This window comes from Oratosquilla oratoria, chromosome 6 (assembly GCF_046742065.1).
Source record: "Oratosquilla oratoria isolate Oo_2021 chromosome 6, ASM4674206v1, whole genome shotgun sequence".
Lineage (NCBI taxonomy): Eukaryota > Metazoa > Arthropoda > Malacostraca > Stomatopoda > Squillidae > Oratosquilla > Oratosquilla oratoria.
This window is the reverse complement of record NC_134782.1, coordinates 67,058,411-67,067,415: the sequence shown is the minus strand read 5'-3', so window position 1 is coordinate 67,067,415 and position 9,005 is coordinate 67,058,411.

Here is a 9,005-nt window from a genome sequence, read left to right as displayed (position 1 = left end):
TTGATGTTGTCAATGCCCTTTAGTAGAATCTTAAAGACAAGATGCAGGGATGACCCGTCATCCAGGAGGTGCCAAGATAAGAGGGTGGAGGCGAGTGGAGTGTGAGAGGGTTAGAATGGGTGAGAGTGGTTTTATGCCTTTGTTTTTTGGCTACCTCCCTTGTAAGGGGGAAAAGCCTTTGTTATATGTATCAGGTCACCTCTGAGTCTATGTTTTTAGGGAAAACAGATTCATATATATATATATATATTTATATATATATATATATATATATATATATATACATACATATACATACAAATATTATATATATATATACATATATAAATATATATATATATATATATATATATATATATGATTTGTGTTTTGTAATGAGTTTGTATTTCTTCTATGCTACTACAGAGGAGTGAGGAGAGCTGGGTGTGGTTGTTGTCGATTTCTTTGTGAATTATCAGTTGTAATGAGCGGAGGTGGTGAAATATGTCCTGCTGTTTGTTCCTCCAAAGGCTCCGTTCGGGTGATTGAAATCATCAGGCAGCAGCCATTTTTTATATTCAATCGATTTCGTTTTATTTGTTTTTTTGATATGAGATCATGCATCAAGAACTGGAGAGAGAGAGAGAGAGAGAGAGAGAGAGAGGAAGAAGGAGAGATAGAGAGAGAGAGAGATTATGTGTGTGTGTGGTTCACCACAGAGAGAGAGAGAGAGCGAGAGAGAGAGACAGAGAGAGAGAGAGAGAGAGAGAGAGAGAGAGAGAGAGAGAGAGAGAGAGAGAGAGAGAGAGAGAGAGAGAGAGAGAGAATTGGTAACAAATAATGCCCAGTGCTATTATGTGTTTTATGAGGAATATTTTAGCTGTAGCTACATTATACAACTATTGTATTCCAAATGATTTTAATCTATTTAGAAAACTTAGTTTATGTGCTATACAAAAATATCAATATATTCAGCTTAAAGAGCAATGCATTGTTTTCAGCTGTATTGTACAACTATTGTATTCTTATTTTGATTTATTACTTATTGACTGTCAGAAAAAGGATGATTACGTCATGTTAAATGGGTTTATTTGATAAGCTTTAAGAGCAGTATAATTATTTCAGTTGTATAATACAACTATTGTATATTGGATTGTATTGATTTATTACCTATACGCTGAAAGGAAACATAATTACTGTTTTATGGTATACATAAATATTCTGATTAGTTTACGAGCTTTATGTTAATTTCAGTTTTATTATACAACTAGTGCATTTTTAATTGTTTTGATTTATCAAGAACCAGAGATAAGACTTGCCCTTGTTGCTGTAAATGTGGACCACTTGGAACTGGAGAGTTGTGACGTAGGCGAGGACGAAAGGAAAGATCTTGTCATATTCGAGACCGACAGTCCTCCTCGACAGGATCTCCTCCTCTTCAGATCTCCTACTCCTACTCCTTCTTCGGGTCTCCTCCTCGCCTTCCAGTTCCTCTTCGTCGACGTCATCTGTTTTGTTTCCTATCGTGATTTCGGTGAACTCGTCGACACTCGCTTCTCCAGCTGCCGCCGGCGTTGTGGTCGACATCGTCGTCTTCCCAACATTTCTTTTCGTTATCGAGTGAAGACCGCTTCCGACGACCCGGCGACCGTTATTTTCCGTTACGTTCAAATTAAAAATTTGAATTTGGGTTCTTTTCAAGTTGATTCCGATTTCCCTTTGACCTGCGTCGTTGAGAGAAGGCAGAGCCTTCGATTGGACGCTGGCTTGGGGGAAGGAGTGGCAGAGGAGGGGGAAGAGGAGGAAGAGGAGGGGGAGGGGGCGAAGGGAGTGAGAGAGGAGGAGGAGAAGAATGGAGAGGGAATTGGGAAGAAAGAGAAGAAAAAAGAAACAGAGCATTTTGGTACTACAAAAAATTCTTTTTTCTTTGAAATGGAAATATTAAGATTTGAAATTGTCAGGATTTATTTTCATAGTTGAGTCTTTGAATATTGTTTTCATATTAGTACACTGTTGGCAGCTTTCTCTTTATTCTGTTGGTTCTGTTTAGGAGAAAATAGGTAAATGAAATCTTAGGTAATGTATGATTTTAGGCAACAATTCGTTAGCTTTCCTGTGCAAAAAAAAAGTAAATAGATATAACTAATATCATAAATCAATAAATAGATTAAAAACACAGAAAAAAACAAAGACAAAAACCCTTATAAAATGCCGCTATATGAAAGGTACAATCCATTTAAAACTCACTAAACACAGCATGAATGTGGCTGGCTAGTCACAGCGTGATAGCGAAATAGGTGCTACATTTTCAGATGAAATATATTTCGCCCACTCTGGAGAAACTTTTTAACTTCCCCCTGTGATACATCTACTTTTTTTTTCTCCAAGACTGTCTAGCCACAGATTTCATCTTGGCTAGAAGTTCAGATCATTAAGAAAGAAGATGGTGAACTTAGAAAGTCATTTCAAATGTTAATTTATTAATTTAGCAGTTCGTTTATAGGAAAAAAAGATGTGGTAGGTAATTGTGAACGAATCTTCGCAATTATTTTTGAAAAATTGTACCCCCTCGGAAAAAAAAAAACAATGTCAATGGTGTTTACAATTTGTTACTGCCATGGCCTCTGTTGTAAGATTTGAAATGGTTGAAATACCTCTTCTATTATTTCTCTTCCATGATTCTAGTCTATTGTAGTAAATACATGTGCCACACTTATTCATTTATTCATTTATTTAATTATCTATTTATTCATTTATTACCCGGGTTATAATCTGAATCTGGATTTTTTTTTTTTTTTCATTTAATTGAATTGAATTATCTTGGTGGAGGTTTGCACATTCTGAGTACCGCTTGTTACTACTGTGATTACTTTGTCTGTTATTGTCTTAATTTTGTCCTGATCGGTGTGTCATCTTCTTTGTTGTTTGGTCATTGCCTGTGTCATTATATTAGTCTTTACGGTATTTTGTCACGCACTTCTCGTGTGTGATATGATACTTGATATGTCGTTATAGTTGACCATCACGTTGCAAGATCCTTTCATGATTTGTGTGTGTGTGTGTGTGTGTGTGTGTGTGTGTGTATGTGTGTGTGTGTGTGTCTTGATCGCATATAAGGTAAAATTACAAGCAAAGTGGACCACAACGCTTATGACTACATTTTTTGCGTGTTTCACGAATAAACGGTCATAATTGTGGTCACATTATGGAAGTTGCTCTCAACTTGTGGACCATTTTGTCTCAGAATGAGGTCCAGCAACCGAGGTCTAGTGGTAATTAGCGGATGTTAAACGATTTAGTTTATAGTGTTGGGGTCTTAAGGCCACGTCACACTACGCCAGTAGAACTGCGACTTCTGTGACATGATGAATGGGCGGTTTGGTGGGTCTTCTGTTGCGCCTCACTGCTAGGAGGACAGTGGCGCGAGTCAAGTGCACCGCGCGACTCAATTTGAGTGTGTTGCGGGAACGGCCGGGGTCAGTTCCCCACGAATTGACGCGTAGTGTAACGATGCCTTTATAAGGAATACTGCGAGTATGGGACGCGTGTGACGACAAACGTCGTCAGATGTGCGAGAACTTAGTCAAATTACCTCTAAAATGACTACTTGACGTTTTAGTGAGATATCGTCACTGGGACACTGAGCCTGTTATTGAAGTATATTTGGTTTCAATATCGTTCACATCGTATTCAGTTATGAACATTTGGTTGTTTTGTTGTGTTGTTTCAATCTCGTATGAAGGTGATTGCCATATACGCTATGGGGAAATAACTATTTATTCACAATAGTTGTCAATAGTTATTTATTATTAGGTATTAGTTATTCATAATAGTTATTAATAGTTGTTAATAAATTAATAAAGAACGTATTAGGCTGTGATATTCAAGGAAAATCTCTAGAAAACTTATAGATGATACTGAAGGCGCAAGAATACAAAATTATCAGTATTGGACATATTGCCAATAAAATCATCTCCGCTTATAAATAATTGATAAATGAAAACACATAATCAATTTACTCATGGAGTTTTCTGTTTTACTGAATAAAATATTCTAACATTATATAGAATGAGATATTAGAAGAGCTTAGATGTCTTTGCAAGCAAATAGTTGCGAATGAGAAAGTCACAGATGACATGACACAGCGCTTGACAAATCGTCGACATAAAAACAAAAATGTACAAATCGCTTTTTGATGAGAGGTTAGATATAAGAATGTAATCATGACTCGCATCATGGTACAATGGATTCCAGGATAATATGACAAATTACAAAAATTCGACATGGGTCATAGAATGAGATATTACAAGAACTTAGATGCCTTTGCTTGGTAATACTTGCAAACGAGAGTTCACAGATGACATGACGTCACAACGCTTGACAAATCGTCGACATAAAAACAAAAATGTACAAATCGCTTTGTGATGAGAGGTTAGATATAAGAATGTAATCATGACTCGCATCATGGTACAATGGATTCCAGGGTAATATGACGAATTACAAAAAGTCGACATGGGTCATACAGAACTTAGAGACAATTGAGAGAACTGAAAAAATAGATTATATGTTTATATGTATATATATATATATATATATATATATATATATATATATATGTACATTTATATATCTGTATGCCTATATCATGAACACAATTGATTCTAACCTATTTTAGGATTCTTTTGTAAAAATAAATTATGAAATAGATAAATGAATAACTGAATGAATAAATAGTAGACTACACTAGAGTCCATTAAGTGCATCAACTCAAAGTCTATAGCGTTCAAATTTTTGGCATAATTGTACTTACAATCTAACAGACGAGCTGGAAGAGCAGAACACAATAAATGACTTTAGTTAAGCAAAACCAAATCTGTGCCTGCTACAGAAGTTAATATTCTAATTTCTCTTTTGTTTTTCTCTGTCAGGTCCTCAATGTGTGATGAGGAGAATATATAAGAGATATTTCGTCTTAGGATCTAACTGTCAGAAACTTGACATCCATCATGGTAGATAGCTCCGCTAAAATAGAAATATATATCTATATCTATATATATATGTTAAGACATCCTGACAGGTTGACGTAAGTGGAGTAGGAAACACAGGAGTCTTAGTCTGAGTTTATTCCTGACTAGTTTCGCACGTATGCTTTTTCATTCCTTTGAAAAAGCATACCTGCGAAACTAGTCTGGAATAAACTCAGACTAAGAATTTTGTTTTTCCTACTCCACTATAAATATATATATATATATATATATATATATATATATATATATATTTATATTTGTGTATTTCGGCAGCAATTCTTCTTTAATGCATGTAGTGTTAAATGCGACGGAAATCTCGGCGTTGATGATCTTTTTCTGAAGACTTTCAATTCTTCGAAAGAGGCGTTTCTCATCCTTACTTAAGGAATACAGGAATTCTCCGAAAGTGTAGGGCATGGAGACGAATAAAGTCGATTCTGTTATTTACTAGCAGGACGTTTCATAACTCTAGTTACATTTTCAACTGAATACAATAGTTTTTGATATATGGTTATAAACAAAAACTAACATTGGGAAAGGTCAATACATTTAATATTGCTGGACATTTAGATACATGGCGCTCCGTGGGGAGTCTTGATGGAGGAGTGGCGAAATGTCTATTCTCCTCCATACTCTACACTTTCGGAGAATTCCTGTATTCCTTAAGTAAGGATGAGAAACGCCTCTTTCGAAGAATTGAAAGTCTTCAGAAAAAGATCATCAACGCCGAGATTTCCGTCGCATTTAACATTACATATATATATATGCTGGTACATTGTGACAAGTTGATGAAGGTGGAAAAAGAAGTCACGGGTCTAGTTCTGAGTTCCTGAGTTTAATCCTGACCGGTTTCGCTCTATCCTTCGTCTGAAGAAGCACAGAGCGAAACCGGTCAGGAATAAACTCAAGAACTCGGAACTAGACCCGTGACTTCTTTTTCCACCTTCATCATATATATGTACAGTATATATATATATATATATATATATATATATATATAATATATATATATTATACAGTACACACACACACACACATATATATATATATATATATATACACACACATATATATATATATATATATATATATATCTATAAATATATATATATATATATATATATATATATATATATATATATATATGTATATATGAGATGTACTAGGGAGTGAACGTGGCTGTAATCTGGAAGTGAGCTTTAAGGGTGAGCAACTGGAGGAAGTGGATAGTTTTTAGATATTTTGGGTGCCAAATGTGGCAGGAAAAGGTGGAGTGAAGGTGGAGGTAGAATGTAGATGAGAGAAGCGGAGTAAATTGCCTTGGTGGTTTTAAAAGTGTAATGTGTAATAGGAAAATTTGAGAATGGGATGCTAAGAGGAGTCTGTTTGCAGGAGTGATTGTGCCAACAGCACCGTATGGAGCAGAAACATGGAACAGAAGAGAGGACGAGAGCAGGAACTTGAAGGTGGTTGAGATGAAGGTGTCTGGAGAAGTAGGTATGGGGGTTACTAGGCTTGATGAGAGTGAGAATTGCGGAGGTGAGGAGGAGATACAGGGATGGAAAGGGAGCTGGGAGATAGGGTGGATGAAAGAGTAATTAGGTTGGTTTGGACACATGGAAAGAATGAGTGAATAAAGACTTGTAAAAGCGGTATGGATGGCCTTTGGGGTGGGAGTGAAATTGTGGGGACGTCCTTGGATGTGGTGGAGGGTTGGGGTGATGGGGGCTTGGGGGAAGAGGGGAATGTCTGTTGAGGAAGGACGGGAGAGGACAGAAGACAGGGGTGAATGGAGAATGGTTGTATATGGAAATTGTTGTGATGCATGGAGTGGAAATGGACGGGGGAATGGGGGAGAGGTAGTGTGTGTGAGCAAAACTTTTTGAACGCAGCCCGAAGGGCTTTCTCCCCGTCCTCTCCATTTCTTTGGGGAGACGGAGGAGGGGGGGTGTCGCCGATTTAATGAAGCGTCACATGCTGTGGATGTTTTGTGTCCTGCGACACGGCTTCCTGACCCAGGGCAGTGCACAGGGTGTAGGGATGGACCGTCATTCTAGGAGGTGCTAAGATGGGAGGGAGGGTGCAGGTGGTGTGGAGTGTTTTCGGGGGATGGAATGTGTGGGAATGATTTTATGCCTTTTCCTTTTTGGCTACCTCCCTGGGAGTGGGGAAAAAGGCCTTGGCTTATGTATGTATAAATATATATAATATATATATATATATATATATATATATATATATATATATACATATATATATATATATTTATATAGATATATGATGTATACAGTTTTATATATATATATATGTATATATATATATATATATATATATATGTATACAGTATATATATATATATATATATATATATATGTATATATACATATTCCTCATTACACTTTTTAAACCACCAAGGCATTTACCCGCTGCTCTCAATCTACATTATACCTCCACCTTCACTCCACCCTTTCCTGCCACATTTGCACCCAAATATCTATACTGTATACATATATATATATAATATATATATATATCTTAAGTATGATGTATATTATATATATACATACATATATCTATATATGTATTATATATATACATATTTATATATATGTATTATTATAAATATATTGTATTTTATGATATTCATATATAGGTATTATATATATATACATATATATATTATATATGATATATATGTATGTATAGTGTATATATATATATATTTTATATAATATATATACTGCTATTTATATATATGTATATATATATATATATATGTATATATATAATATTACATTAGTATATATATATATATAATACACACACAAACATTTACACACTACACACACATGATTATAATCTCACTACAATAAAGTAGTAGAGCCTCTCGTCTATCTGTCTGTTTGTTTTGTTTGATTTCACGAAATCTCCTCCTAGGGTTTTGCTGATGGGCCCCCATAAACCATAAATATATTCTGATACCCTATCCCTCCAGGTACTTGGAATTATCTATATTTCATTTCCATAAAGAATTTTATTGTTGGTTAGGAGCTTAAGGGTTAAAGTTAGATGGGTTATGGATTAGGTGGGCGAGTGAATATTCATGAACTATTCTCCTAGGTTTTTGCTGATTAGACCCCTAAAACCATATATTATTCTGAAACCATATAAACGCTAGGTACTTAGATTACTTATCTTTCATTTGTCTGATCAATTTGTTTGTTTGTTTGTTTGTTTGTTATGTTCACGAACTCCTCCTTAGGGTTTTTGCATATATATATATTTATATATATATATATATAATATATATATATACACATATATATTCATATATATATGTATATATATATACATAGTATATATATATATGTATATATAATATATACATATATTAATATATGTATAATATATATACATACATATATACATATATGTATACAATTATATACATATATTATATATGTATATATATAATATACTATATATATATAGTACATATATATATATGTATATATATATATACATATATATATATTACATATATAATATAGTATTATATATATATAGTACATATAACATTATATATATGTATATATATATGTGTGTATATATATATATATATATATATCTGTTAATGTGATTTTTATATATTGATTATACTATATTTATAACTAGTATACATACATATATATATATGCTAAATCTTTGTAGAAGCAGGTTTTCTTATAAACACGTTATATATTTATTCTAGATATATATATATATATATATATTATATATGTATATATATGTAATATATATTATTTTTGTATATATGATATATATTATATAGATATATATTATATACAAATAACATATTATATACATATACATATATATATATATATATATATATGTATATATATATATATACTGTATATATGCTTGTCACCCGGTTCCTTATCATATTGTAAAACGGGAAATTCGAGTTATAGTACGAAGTATCGTGTTAATTTAAAG